Source organism: Taudactylus pleione, unplaced genomic scaffold (genome assembly GCF_031769625.1).
Source record: "Taudactylus pleione unplaced genomic scaffold, aTauple2 ptg000236l, whole genome shotgun sequence".
Taxonomy (NCBI): domain Eukaryota; kingdom Metazoa; phylum Chordata; class Amphibia; order Anura; family Myobatrachidae; genus Taudactylus; species Taudactylus pleione.
In genome coordinates, this window is record NW_028284638.1 from 412,272 (window position 1) to 427,594 (window position 15,323).

Sequence of the window (15,323 nt, forward strand, 5' to 3'; positions counted from 1 at the left end):
TCCTAACCTTACCCCTCTTCTGTAGCCTAACCCGAACCCTCCCCCCAGGAAGTGGGCAGAATGCGGAAGAAGTGCCTACACTTCCAGGGATTGCGGAGGGTTACCCGAAAAATCGGGAGCCTCCGGAAACTTCCGGGAGGGTAGGCATGTATGCTATAGAGGCCATATGTGTGTGCGCCTAAAGGGGCAGTGTGTGTATGTGCGACTATGGGGCAGTGTGTGTGTGTGGCTATTAAATTGCATGCAGTTGAAGTAGTGGGGCCCCAAACTGATATCTTGCTTAGGGCCCCATGAAGTCTAAGTCCGTCTCTGCCTCCCCCTAGTGCCTAACCCTAACTCTTCCCTTAACCCCAATACTTACCATCGGAATGCTGGCACCTGGGTTCTGACTGGTGTACGGATTCTAGCGTCAGCATTCTGGGCATCCCGACAGCCGGGATATCAACTACATCCCATTTTATGTCCCATACTAAATTTGGGCTATATTGCAGTACATCTACTGAGATTATCAAGTCATGGATAGTTATTACTAGTTTGATTCTGTACATTTGATATAAAAGAGCTTGGAGAGGCTGCATGTACAGTTTGTAAGTGTAACTATGTATACATATACACGCTGCTCTGTTTTGCAAATATCTAATCAGCCAATCACAAGGCAGCTCAGTGCATGCAGACATAGGTAAGAAAGAGGTTCAGTTGTTGTTCAATCCAAACACCAGAATGAAGAAGATATGTGTTTTAAATACATTAAAAATTTTAGTGACATAGGGCCTAATTCAGAGATTCATGCAATGCCCAATGCTGCAGCGATCCCGTACGCAGCAGACTTGCGAAAATATGCTAATGATTTAGCTGCCATCTTGTGTACTGAGATGCCCAATGGTGGCATCTCACTTCCGCCGCTTATTTACAAGAGTGAAAACATCGGAAACATCTGCGGCACATCGAATCTCTGAGTAAGCCTATGCTCACCTAAGACGCAGGGGCCTATGCAGCTGTAAACAAATTTGCAGAGGCTCACTAGGCATGCCCAGAATGGTCCAGACACACCTGCGGCTTTCTAGCCTCCCTCATTTACCTCCGCTAATAGATGACTTCCTGTTACTCACTTTGCAAATAAATCCCTTCTATGACAGCCATTGCGGGTTTCACACATGCCCAGCGGAAAAAAAATTGCTCCACTGTGTCCGATATCGACTTTGCGTGCATATAAGAATTAGGCTCATAGGTAATTGTTTAATTACATAAACTGCTGATATCCTAGGATTTCCATGCACAACAGTCTGTGGAGTATACAGTGGTTGGCAAAATGCCTTGTTAATGAAACAGTCCAATCACCAAGCACATGTCATCTCAAGCTGGTTCCACGACCATGATAATATGTACAATGTACTCCAATGTCCTCCACAGTCAGACCCAGTGCTGTGGGGTGCAAGGGGGACACTTGTACTGGGTAATCTTGGCACTGCATAGTGAGGGGCGGGGCTACTATTATCCCTCCCACCCCTATTGAGCCCCACCCCCCACAGTTCCATCCTGGCTGCCTTTTCCCAGAGGAGGCAGCCAAAAGTATGTGTTATCCTGTCAGCATGGACCAGAATCACAAAGGAATATTCCAAGTATCATGGTTTCTGACATCAGTCATCGGCTGAACCTGCCGATCAATCTGCCGATAATGACAGATTGACCATGTTCAGGGATGACGGAAGGTGCTTACACTGAACGACTGATCGTTCAGTGTAGGCACTGCAGGGGATGGGGAACTGTCTTCCCTGGGTCACGTAGTGGATACGCACCTTTACTGTGTGTTTACGTGTGTGTGATATAGATATTCCTCAACTTAGTGCCTGTTTTATCAGTGGGCGCAATGTCGATATGACTGCTTGATGTGTGTTGACAGTACCGATGTTTACGCAGGAGTGCGACATTGGACAGATATGAAAAGGCAAAAAAACTAAGGGGAGGTGCTAACTAACTAATTGAAAAAAACATAACAACTAGCAGCAAAACAAAAAAAAGCTTGTGCCAGCTCTAATGAGCCAACATGAAATTTTACAGACAATAAAGAGACAGATACTTTTTTGCTGATAATACTAGATTTATATGGATGGCTGACTAATCTATATCTGCTTTCAATTATCCTCTACAAAGGCCAATATCTTGGAGGAACATCCTCTAAAAAGACGGAGATTGGACTCTGTCTAATATAAGCTGCATCACTTAATCTTTTTTGCCTGACTTAATTGGAAGGATTTATTAGACGGGGCTCGCTAGCAGTGGCAGGACTGAGGTACGTACCCAGAGCTGTGGATCATTTATTGCTGTACGCCGCTGTGCTGTCACTCTTTTTGCTGGACCTTCGTATTGTGCTGGAAACCCCAGAATTTCTGGATTTGCACAGCGGAGAGTACGTCTCCTGGGGTCTCTTAATACTGTGACCCATATGAGTGACCAACGATAAACAGGCATCCTATATGTGGATACAACTTGGAGCCTTATAGCGGAAAAGAATTTGTGACTTTATGCTATACTACTGCAGCTAACCAACAAAAATCTGCATAAGCATTCCGAAATTGGTGCATGAGAGGTGTTTCTTAAAGTGAATTACTCACATCTTCTAGTAGGAGTGATATATATACAAGTGGCCATTGTTTTATTTTGTCTCATGCAAACACACAGGAAGTTTTAAAGTGGATGATCAGTAAAAGTATATTAATGTATTATATACATTTTTATGTTGTGATTTACTTGTTGTAAGTCTAAAGGGGCCTATTCATTAGCAGATAAATTTGAACGATGAACGATTTATCGTTCAGTCGTTCAATTTATCTGCTAATGGATAGGCTCTGAACGATAAAAATGCGCACTCCCGGCAAATTGGGTCTTTTGTCTCTCCAATATGTTGGTCAATTATCGTTTATCGCTGACAGATATTAGAAATATCTGTCGCGGTAAATGACGAACGACGAACGATTTTTTTAATGAAATTAATAGAACCATAAAAAAAATCCACTCCCAGAATTATGTCATGCAATATCGTTCGTCGTTTGCAAAAATCTGTCATGTACATGACAGATATCTGTCACAGCAGCCCCAGGAATTTTCAAAAGATAAATCTTTTGTCTTTTGTTTTTCAGAAAGATCTGTTAATGGATAGGCCCCTTAAATGTATTTTTAGGACAATAATTCATAAAGTCATTTTTATTCCCAAAACTGGCACCTTGTTTATTCTTTCTACCATATCCAATTATAGGTGTAGGAGTAAAAAGATTGTTAATTTGATCTGAAATTCAATTACAAGGTTAAGAGCGCAAAACTATTGTCTGTAAAATTTCAGATATGAAAAGGCATAAGTGGGCGTCTTTCTGCCGGCTGAGCTTGGGCAGGCTTTAGCATATTTTCGCAGCTGAGTTCCATGCGAAATCACAGCTGCGATCGCATTACTGTCCACTGTTGAATCAGGCCCTTAGTGCCATTAATAAAATGATATGTTAGTCACGTGCTTTATCACATTAATCAATTTATCATAACATTTGATACTTATTTGCTCTCTTAATTATGTTTCATATTTGAAGTATTTTACATTGCTTTGATAGCTATTGAAATGGTTGCATGTTTACCAGTATGATTACCCCTATATAACATTATGCGTGGGAAGGTCTCTGAATAAACAGCAAGTCTCATGAATTCCTCCCTCTAGTTCATTATTGTGATTACTTCTCAATTAAAGGTCATTGCCACATAACTAGATAGGGCTGCTTGAAAAGGAATTCTAAACACAAGTGTGGATTAATGTTTTCCCTGGTCAATTAGACTGAAATGCTATTTTACAAATGTAGATGATTGCTGCAGTGGTTACGGATTGTTAATGATGACAAAATAGTAGAATGCTAAATAGAGGTGAATAACATATTGCTTAATGTTGCCCCGGAATACATGTTTGGAATAATAAAATATTTAAAAGGAACAATTACAAATTGATGTCTTAATAGAAGACTGCATAAACATTAGCTGATCTTTACCTTTACAAACTGGATGACTGCTATACTGATGATGTGGTGACATACAGTATACTATGTACAGTAAATAGTTTATCTTGATAAGGGTAATATGGGTTAGTAGTAATTTTCTGTATAAAACTGTTGCCAACAATGGTTAATGTTTTGGGACTGTAGTCATCAAGAACATATGTGTATGTACAGTGGCTATTTAACATATGAGGGAGCCAATGTGCAAGTTTTTGAGTGGGTCTCTTCCCTCCAGAGGAGTCATTTATGCAGTCGATATTCACAATGTCAATATTCATAATGTCGACACCAGAATGTTGACAGTTATGATGTTTTCATGGATAAAATGTCGACATCATAAATTTCGACACCTGGAAAATGTTGATATGGGCAGAATGTTTACATTAGTGTTTGACCTAGTTTTAGGGATTAGGTGTAGGGGTTAATTGTGTTCCTGCTAGGCTGTTTGCCTTCCCCAACCTCGGGCCGCAGTGTCCCGCGGGTGTGAAAAGTTGCAGTGACTGATCACGGCCGGGTGAATAGATGCTGTGCTCATGCGCACGTCATCTATTCACGCTGAGGGGAGAGCTTGGTGGAAGCCTAGCACCTCCGTAAGTGCTGGGTACGCCCCCAAGTGTGGCAAATCGAGGATGTGTCACAAGGACATGCCCCCTCCCCGATTGGCCACACACCCTTTTCGGGAGCAGAAGATGCCTTACCCACAAGTCTATGCGATGCCATTCCCGGTCTCTAGCGGGAAATCTAGGGTGAAGGTTAGTGTTAGCGGTAGGGTTAGGTTTAGTTTTACTTGAACGGACATTATTGTCGACATTATGAATTTCGATATAGTGAATGTCAATAAAATAAAACATTGTCTGGCGTCTTCTGACACCTCACACCCTGTACCCATTACATATATATGTACCCTGTATATATATCTGATTGTTGTGTTGCCAATTATTCCATTTTGTGCTCAGAAATTTAACTACAGTCTCAAGAGCCACCTAGCTTGCTTGGTTCCTGTCACCATTACTATATGAGTAATGTGGAAGCCGATTGTGCTTTTTACTTATTCTAGTTGTTTGGTATAATTTAGAACTATATATAGAAATGTTTAGAAACTTGATAGATACATAGCTCACTGAAATAAGACTGCTTTTATAGGAGAAACAGCTTACACATCTAATGGTTCATTTCAGAATATAATAGCTTATGCCCAAGGCCATGCCAATGATGAGTCATGGTGATTACCTTGTATCAGGCTCATACAATTCTAAAAAGCATGTTGCTGAGATACCAGAGGAGCGAGGGTGGAGGGAAAGGAAATGTGAATAGGTATAGGGGAATATTCTTCCATCGGAACCTCTCATGATATATGCCTGATTGCATTTTCAGCTTATTTATATGGTAGGAAAACCGTTGCTTGTTTTATAGCAGCTCTATGGTCAAGTTTTCCTACCCCAATATAGTGTAGTTTTAGCGAATGAGATTCAGATGGAACAGAATCTCCCCCTTACAGTACTTGCTCGAGACCAGGACAGAATTACATATACAGTACATTGTACGCTAAATAGGGCCGGATTAATGGCCTCAAGTGCCTGAGGCTGAAAGTGATTGAGGGCCTATCGTGAGCAGTGGAGGAGCTGTGATCAGTGCTGTATGAGTGGACGTGTACACCCCTTACACTATCAGCCTCAATGTTTCTCTAAATGTATGAAAGTAGAATAGTTGCATAATTTTGTGTGAAAAATAGAAAAACTATTTTAATACTATTTATTTATTGCCAACTGTATGACCAGCTGGGTGACCAGTCATCATCATGCTGTCATGGTGATGGGCCTATTTTTACGTGAAGGACTGGAGCTGTAGTCCCATCCTCCCCATTGTTAATCTGTCCCTGACTACAAATAGCATTCTGATTGGGACTAATCAGGTGATTGTCTATGTGATGATTGGGCTGCAAATGACAGGGGCAGTGTCATGATGGACATTAAGACAAGCAGGAAGATTGAGAGTTTGCTAGAGGAAGTAGGCAGAGCAGGGGCTTCTCCCTGCCCTCTTTTCTCCCCTCTCCACTCTCGGTTCCCCTTTCCTGCTCTTTCCCCCACCCGTAGCACCCCTGACCCATCTTTCCCCCACGCAGGTTCCCCCTTCTTGCTCTATCTTTCTTTATAGCTCCAACCCGTCCATCCACGGCACCCCGACCCCACACAGTTTCCCCTTTTATGCTCTCTCCCCACACAGCTCCAAACCTCCCCTCCCCATCCACAGCACCTACAACCCTGCTCCCGCACACAGGTTCCCCTTTCTTGCTCTCTATCCCCTGACAGCTCCAAACCACCCCCCATCTGTGGCACCCCCCTCCCCAACACCGGTTCAACTCCAGCAGAAAATTAACACTTAAATAGGGAAGAGCCAAACATCAAATTAACTTTCCATACACCAACACAGCCTCAGGCTGGCTGAGAGCTGACTTACCATCATTGTGGGAAAAGCAGGATCTACTGGCACTGTAGCTCAGCTACAGTGCTAGTAGATCCTGTTTTCCCACAATGAAGGTAAGTAAGTCACTTACTGTATATGTTACACAATATAATAGAAATGAAGAGCACTGGATAGTTATGTTGACAACATAATGTTGACATTTGGGATGTAAGCATGTTCTTAATGTCAACATTTACAATGTCGACACTGTCATAATGTCGTCATTGTGAATGTCGAAAGCCAGAATATCAACACAGGAATTGAGGGTTAGGCTGTGGTTAGGGTAGGATTAAGCTGTGGTTAGGGTTAGGCTGCAGTGAGAGTAGGGTTAGGATTAGACTGCGGTTAGGGTTGGGATGTGGTTAGGATTAGGCTGCAATTATTGAAGGGTTAGGATTAGGCTGCAGTTAGGGTGGCTGCGGTTAGGGTAGGATTAGGATTAGGCAGTAGTTAGGGTAGGGTTAGAATTAGGCTGCAGTTAAGGATAGGCTGCAGTTAGGGTAGAGTTATGATTAGGATGTGGTTAGGGTTAGGATGCAGTTAGGGTAGGGGTAGGATTACGCTGTGGGTACAGTTGAGATGCGGTTAGGGTTAGACTACAGTTAGGGAAGGGTTAGGATTAGGCCGTGGTTAGGGTTAGGCTGCAGTCAGGGTAGGATTGGCATTAGGCTGTGGTTAGGGTAGGCTGCAGTTAGGGTAGGGTTAGGCTCCAGTTAGAGTAGGGTTAGGCAGGGGTGCCTGGGGGGGTGAGAGGGGTACTCTTTATCAGTACCCGGACCTGTTGGAGAGGCTCGGAGAGGGGTCGCGTCTTGCTGCCCCCATCCCCCACACCCGTGCGGTACTGTAACACTGAGTGCTGGGCTAGGGAGAGAGGCTAAAGCAGCAGTCAGTCCTCTATCTCCCTGCATGATGTGCCATAGGGAGTGATCAAACTCGCTTGCCCCCCGGACACTGGCACCCCCCCACTCCTGACACCGGAGTCCCGGAAATATATAAAATTATTTATTTTGCGTAAGGAGGAGGTTTGGCCACACCTCCCTTAGTTGGCAACGCTTCCTCCCAGTACTAAGGGCCCGGCAGTTGTCGGCGGCCCTGGGGTTAGGATTAGGCTGCAGTTAAAGTATGGTTAGGATTAGGATGCGGTTAGGGTTAAGCTACAGTTTGTGTTAGGCTGCTGTTACGATTAGGCTGCTGTTAGGGTTGACTGCAATTAGTCTTCAGTTAGAGTTATAGCACATTTAGGGTGGGATTTAGGGTGTAATTTGGGTGAAAGTTAGGCTAAAATTGTATTGTCGACATTTTGACTGTCAGCATCTGAAAGGATTAAGAGATGGAGTCAGTGGCGTAACTAGGGTATTTGGAGCCCAGGGCAAATTTGAAAAGGGAACCCCACCCCCCCTCTAGACCCCGATATGTGCGCGCGCCTTCGGAAAAAGATGGTCATGGTCACTTAAAAATGGGGCGTGTCAACATGACACACCCCTTTATTTTCACGCTGAACATTCCTATCCATATGCACCGTAACCCCAGTAGTACCCCTTATACAGTACCCCCAGTATGCAGTTGTGGTCCCCCTTATACAGCCCCCAATTAGTTGCCCTTACTCAGTGCCCCCAGTAGTGGTCCCCCCAAATGCAGTGCCCTATGTAGTGTTCCCCCTTATACAGTGATTCCAGTAGCAGTCCCCACAATGCAGTGCGCCCAGTAGTGGTATCCCCTTATGCAGTGCCCTTTATATAGTGCCCCCAGTAGTAGTCCCCCCCCTATGCAGTGCCCTTTATATAGTGCTCCCAGCAGTAGTCCCCCCCCATGCAGTTTTCCCAGTAGTGGTCCCTCTTATGCAGGCACCCAGTAGTGATCCCCCCCTATCTAGTGCCCCCAGTGCAGTGCCCCTAGCAGTAAGCCCCTTATATAGTGCCCCCAGCAGTAGTACCCCCCCTCCCATGCAGTGCCCCCATTAGTGGTCCCCCTGATGCAGGCCCCCAGTAGTGACCCCCCCTATCCAGTGGTCCCTGTAGTGGTCCTTCCTGTTATTGCCCCCAGTAGTGGTCCCCCCAGTGCAGTGCCCCTAGTAGTAGGCCCCTTTTATAATGCCCCCAGTAGTAGTTCCCCCCCTCCCATGCAGTGCCCCCAGTAGTGGTCCCCCTGATGCAGGCCCCCAGTTGTACCCCCCCCTATCCAGTGCCCCCTGTAGTGGTCCTTCCTATTTTTGCCCCCTGTTGTGGTCCCCCCAGTGCAGTGCCCCTAGTAGTAGGCCCCTTTTGTAATGCCCCCAGTAGTAGTCCCCCCCCAAGTAGTGGTCCCCAGTTGAGGTTCCCCCTCCCGATTAAGTGCCCCCAGTAATAGCCCCCCCCAGTAGAGGTCCTCCCAATAATGGTGCCCCCAGTAATAGCCCCCCCAAGTAGAGGTCCTCCCAATAATGGTGCCCCCAGTAGTAGCCACCCCCCCGTTGTGCCCCCACCCCCAGTAGAGGTCCCCCCAGTAGTAGCCACCCCCCTCCCCCGTTGTGCCCCCAGTAGTGCAGGCAGGTTTTAAAAAAAAATATATAAAAATATACTCACCTGAATCCACGCTGCTGCTGCTCCGGTCCGTGACACCGCTCCCGCCGCCGCCCGCCAATTCTCCCGGGCTGGCGCGCTCAGCATTATGGGAGAGACGTCATGATGTCATGACATCTGTCCCATTACCCACTGCAGGAACCGGACGGAAGCCCGGCTCTTGCAGTGGGTGCTGCAGCAGTCAATTAGAGTCTAGCTGACTCTCATTGGCTGCTGTTTAACACACGAATCGCTGCCAGCGCTGGCGGCGATGCGTGTGTTATGCACTGCCTGAGCCTGCCTCCTGGCGCTATTGGGCAAGCGCTCAGGGGGATAGAAAGGGGCTCAGGTGTGCAGCACAGGACCGGCGCTGGAAGCCTAGTGCCGGTCCTGTGTAAATGTGTAGCGCTGACTGCACTCACTGCGGTCGGCGCTACACTGGTGGCTAACTAGGGCGGGCTGGACCTTGGCCGGCGCCCAAGTCCCACGGCACCCAGGGCACGCACCTTGCCCGACCCCCCCTAGTTACGCCACTGGATGGAGTGCTGCAGATAGAGGTGTATTTCTGGAAGCATTGGGGGCCCTTAAAAATGTTGCTATTGCGCTTTCAAAGTTCTAGTTACGACCCTGCATGGGAGGTTGTACTGGTATGTGGGGGTGGATATTAATGTAATTACTGTCTGGAGGGGGTATCTAGAGCACTTTAAAGTAGGTATTTGCTGATAGGCACAGTGGGGTGTGAGGGGCACAGTACAGAACATACAGATGGGTTAAGTAGCACAAGAAAATAAAAACAATGGAAACAAGAGAAATAAAAAACATTTATTAATTATATTGATCTGCAGTTCATTTATTTATATGTGTATTAAATGTATATGATTAATTATTTAACGGCCTTGGGATTTGTGTACTGATACTTGCGCAGACACCTTTTTCTATATTTATACTTTTTGTAGGGTACTCTGCAGAAATCCCTCTGGTGTCAGCAGCAAGTGTCTACACTAAACAGCATTTGAGCGTTTAGCGCACCTATATTTTTCTTCTTTTTTACATTAGTAGAGGGCTTGCTAAGCGTGTGGTCCACAATACCAACCAAATACTCGGTGTGTCTGCACTATGTCCAGCCAGGTCTTTTGGGAAAGTCCGTAATATAACAACAAAGTAATTATGCAACAAGTCCTTTTGCCTTTGAAGCGTTTTCGCTTCTATATAGGAAGCTTTTATAGAAGCGAAACGCATTTATAAATTGCTGCTGCTCTATCTATTGTGGACTGTGTGTCCATCAATATCTGTCCCAGGAGCGTTTGTTAAGGAGGACAAATTGTCTGTACAGAAGAGCCGTTTTTATTACCAAAGTTGGATGAAATCTGATATATGATAAGCAGAGATACATTGTTTGATTCCGTTTGGTTATTTATTCTGAAAAGTTTCTTCTTATTTGCTCTTTGGAGAATACTAATACACCAATTTACATTATAATGTTTTTGAAGAGCATCAGTTTATGTATATTTTTATTGATATATTTGAAATAACCTAAGTATGGAGTAAAAAAGTTCCCATATTTTTATATATTAACTGTGTCTTGGAATTGTTATTTTCTGCCATAATAAGCCTATCATATATAACAGCTCAGTACCACCTTGGGTTATTTTTATTGTTTTTGGAAGTAAGTCTACACAGACTGCATAGGTAACTGCTGCTTAATACATTTGTTACTTATCTATACTAGCGCCTGAATTAAGGGGAAACATATTTTTTCCTGAGTAGTAGTCTGGAAGAGCAGCAATATTTTTTATTAACATGATCTTTTTGTTTATTACTATCATTATCATCATTACATAGTCATCTATTTTCACATAAGTTTGAATTCATTCACTGTTTGGGAGCCGTGTGCGACCCATAATACTGTAACATATGCTTGCCATTAGCTTATTAGGTAGCTACCCACTCCTGTAATGCCTTACAGTTTCTTGCTGTTTCCCCCTGGGTATGGCCTCCTCTCACCCTTTTTCCCTGGTCTCCCTGTCCCTGCCCATCCATCAATTTAAAAAAAAAATTTGTGGTTTATAATTCACTGAAGGACAGATTTCTTTTTAGTATATACAGGTAGTGCTGATTTAGTTCTTTATTATATTGTTATCATATCTCTTTTTTGTGGCTTGCATTATTTGTTATTATCTTTATTTTTGAATTGTTTAACCTCAAAATAAATAAAAGCTTAAAAAAATTTGCAAAAGCTTCTACCATACTGTAGTACATACGGAAAGTAATAATCATAAATTGTTAACTAGAAAACTATGATTTTGCATGAACTACTTATCAAAAAAAGTTCTACTTTGCCTGCCCTTCAATAAATGCCTTTGTGTGTCTGCACCTTCCCTCCAGTCCTGCACCAGCCACTTTATTAATGAGAAATCTATCATCTACCAGCCATCTGGATAATTATTTGCAGGTCTTTACTGCAGATTGAATTCACTTCAGCTGGGGGTTATAGGAAAGAAAAGTTCACGGGACTGCAAAGAAATGGAAAGCCAGGTCATGTTGCCTAGAGCACTTAACTTTAAATGTTCACTGTGGTTCTCCTGGTGACTGCACGCTCGGGTGCCAGGTGCTATCTGTTGATAATAATTTTGGAAGCTCCTGCATTGTAGGGTGCCTAAACTTTATTCTGCCTGAAAAAGAGTGCCTTTTATGAATACAGTATAATAGTATAATACGTAGCTGCTTGCCTCATCACCAGTGAGGTCATCATCTTGCAATATGCGTACTGCTGTCTTGTGTGTGCTGTAAATCCTTATGTAGCAGTTAGTTACAGTACCATAAATTCTATGTTCAAAACAAGAGAATGATGATTAGAATTTCACGGATGTGTCATGGTTTCCCATTTCCAAATATGCCACTTAAGGGGATTGTATTATTGACTAATTATGTATAAACATCTAGTTATTTATTTGGAGTCAAATAAGAGAAAATGAAAGGGAAGGTTGGTTCCACCATTGTGTGCATCTACACAGCTACTTGTCAGCCAGATCATGCTGGGGAACCAATCATACTCTTTCTCTTGCTCTTTTGAAGGTAAATGCATTTGACTGGTAAAGCCTCTGAATGGCATTTAAGGAATAAAGGGAAAAGAAAAGGAAGTCCTAATTGGCAAATTACTCCTTGTTATTTAGTTTGGCTTCCAAGTTGAAAATGATGATAATGAGGATCTTTGTGGGACATGCCCTTGAGGGGAGCCTTTTTGTTGAATTACTATTTAATGTGAAGATATTGAAGGAACACATTGTAACATTTAAGCCATCATATTTTATTGCACAAATATTTTAATGTAATGGTGTTTAAATCTCACTCCTTGGATGCTTACATATTTAGCAATGCCTTAGTGAGCGATATGCTGCCAGACGGAGCTGAAAGGATCCTCTTGTTCACTGACTTTCCTACTGTTTGACTCAAAGCAGGGAGAGAAGTTTCTTCCATTGAATTGTCCATTGATTAGACATGGCTAGATTATTATATTTATGCAATTGGCAATGGTCATTTTGGAATAGATTTAGTGTTTGTGCTTATAGTGTATATTGTTCTAGTTGCCACAATGCAATGTTACTAGCAGTTCAGCTGCCTTAATTATTAATACTAAGGCACTAAATATACAGGGCTGCCATCAGAAAATGTGGGGCCCAGGACTGACAAAATAGACAGCCCCCCGAGTTTTTGCAACTCCAGCACTGCAGTGTCTCTCCAGTTCCAGCCAGCCCCCTTCTGTGTCCCCTACCCTGCTTTGTCCGACTCTTGTCTCCAGACCCAGCCACAGCCAGCCCCCGCACTTAGTTTCTTCATGTTGCTCTTCACGCAACATGGCTCCTCTCAGCAGCGCGACGCCATGCACGCTTAGCCTCCAAAGGTAGAAAAACGTTATTGCATGGCGCTGGCAGGTGGATTGCGGGCGGGCCCCCCTCTCTGTCCGGGCCCGGAACTGTAGTACTGGCAGCCCCCCTGATGGTGGCCCTGTAAATATACATTCATGATGGGTGATGATGACACTGGTAATGGTGTCTCTGTCTTACTACTAGTTTTTATTTCAGCAGTTTCCACCATCATCATTAGTATGTGCACTTGCACCCACTCCATGCTGGGTACAAAAGGTCCATCTGAAACAGGTTTCCAATTTCCATCCATACTCTAGGGCCGAGCACGGAAGCTGCCATACACGCCCATGCCACTCCCATGAAACAGAAGAATTATGCACGCATGCATAGTCACTGCCTAGTTACCAGCCAGAAACACTCATTTAACAGATAGTGGCCCTGATTCAGAGCCGGACGCTCTGACAGAGCGCTCGCTCTGAATCAGGGCCGTCCTTCCTAATTTTAGGTGACCACCCACAGCTATAGCGAGCGGCCAAAAAGATGGTCGCGATGGTCAAGACCATCGCGACCATCGGGCTTGCGACGAGTCCCTTGTGGTATAGTCTTGTCTGCCGCAAGCCCTGGAGTGCTTTCGGCTCTATCAGAGCTGAGAGCACTCCCACTGACATCACTTGTGATGTCAGTGGGGCGGCCCCAGACGGTAGGCGTTCCCACGGGAATGCCTTCGTCTGACCAGCCACGCCCCCAGCACGCCCACCAAAGGGGGCGTGCTGTCACTCACCATCGACAGCACGCCCCCTTTGTAGCGAGCCCCAGAGTGACGGCTTGGCCGTCGCTATCCGGGTCTCGTGCATGCGCACGACGGAGCCGGCTCCCTCATGCGCATGCGCACTGGGCCAACATCGACCCGCTTGCGAGCGCTCGTGAGCGGGTCTGAATCAGGCCCAGTGTGCACTGTCGATGAATCAATCTTTGCGCACTAGCAGACTCCATCTGTGTGCGTTTATCTGAAGCATGCCCCTTTTTATATGATTAATGAATAATATTGCACTCTTAATAAAATTAAACAAACATTTTTCCACCAATATATAAAAAAAATATTGTAACCGTTAACTCCTTTTTCAAAACATAATAATTGCCTCCAGTATAAGTGTATGGTGATTTCTCTCCTTCTGATTGGCCATATAGATGTATAGGTTTTACATAGGTACTGTATTGCGTCGGTGTTATGGAGGTTTATGCCAGTTTGGTAAAAATCCCATTAGGAACCTCCCACACACACACAAAACCGCTGTAACAAAAAGATGCACATGGACGATGGTTTTCAAAACCCCTTGAAAACCGCTGAATAGTAAATACAGAGGTTTGGTGCTTCAGAAAACCTGAAAAACCACTGCTTAGTAAATTTAGCCCATAGAATAAAAAGGCATGTCAAATGTGTTAGACATGTGGGCAAGCTTGCGCAATGAATAGCATAAAGTGTTTTATTTTAAGAAAGACCCGCAGACAACATAAATAATCCGAGGTGCTTACATAGCATGCCCGTAGAACTAACTAGTCTCATCTGCTTCCATAACGTATTAATTTCATCACCTAAAAAGATCAAGGTACTCTGTATTTTTCATAGACACATGAAACATTCCCATACATGTATAGGTAACTTTCCATGTCCTAGTCTGAACTTATATTCATGGTAGCAAAAAGCAGATGCACAGTAAGATCCTGTAGTCTATATATATAGAAAAGAGGAAGTTTATTTGTTTGTTGCCGAATATCTTCCACAGCTCTCAAGGTAAAGCTGCCAAATCTTACATAGTTATTTAGTATAAAAAAAAGTAAACTATTAGACCACATAACGTCAACGCGACAAAGCCACACAGCGACAAATCTTATATATAAAATTCAGTGGTCTGTTTGTTTGTCTGTCTGGTTATGCGTTCGGACACCCCTGCATCTATTGGCATGAAACCAATGCGAGGTGGTCCAGTTGGATCCTGGCCAGGTTTTAGGGGAGTTAGGGTCCGTTTGGACCTCCCATTGGTGTACGCTGGGCAGAACTTTGACCCAGGGAGCCTGTTCTGAGCCTTCCAATGGATGGATTTGGACAAAAACTTCACAGAGTGGTAACATTGGATCCCAGAAGACATACTAGGGGGTTGAGGTCCTAGTCAGACCTCCTGTTGGTCTGCGCTGGTTGACCCGGGGAACCTGTTCTGGGCCTTCCACTGGATGGATTTGGATGAAAACTTCACAGAGGAGTGGCAATTAGTCTGGGATGCCTAATGGAATGGTTTGGGTTCTGGTCGGACCTCAAGGCGGAATGCGCCGGTCAGAACTTTGACCCAGGAACGCCGGGTACTTCAGCTAGTAAATAATAAAGGAATGCAGACTACTGATAATAATTGTTTTGTTGCAGCATGTATATTAAA

General features: G+C 44.3%; 1 protein-coding gene across 1 annotated transcript in view; it reads left to right on the forward strand.

The window, feature by feature from the left end:
- The window catches only part of COL25A1 (collagen type XXV alpha 1 chain), a 519,499-nt gene that overhangs the window by 196,008 nt on the left and 308,168 nt on the right, over positions 1 to 15,323 (forward strand). The window lies entirely within an intron of this gene.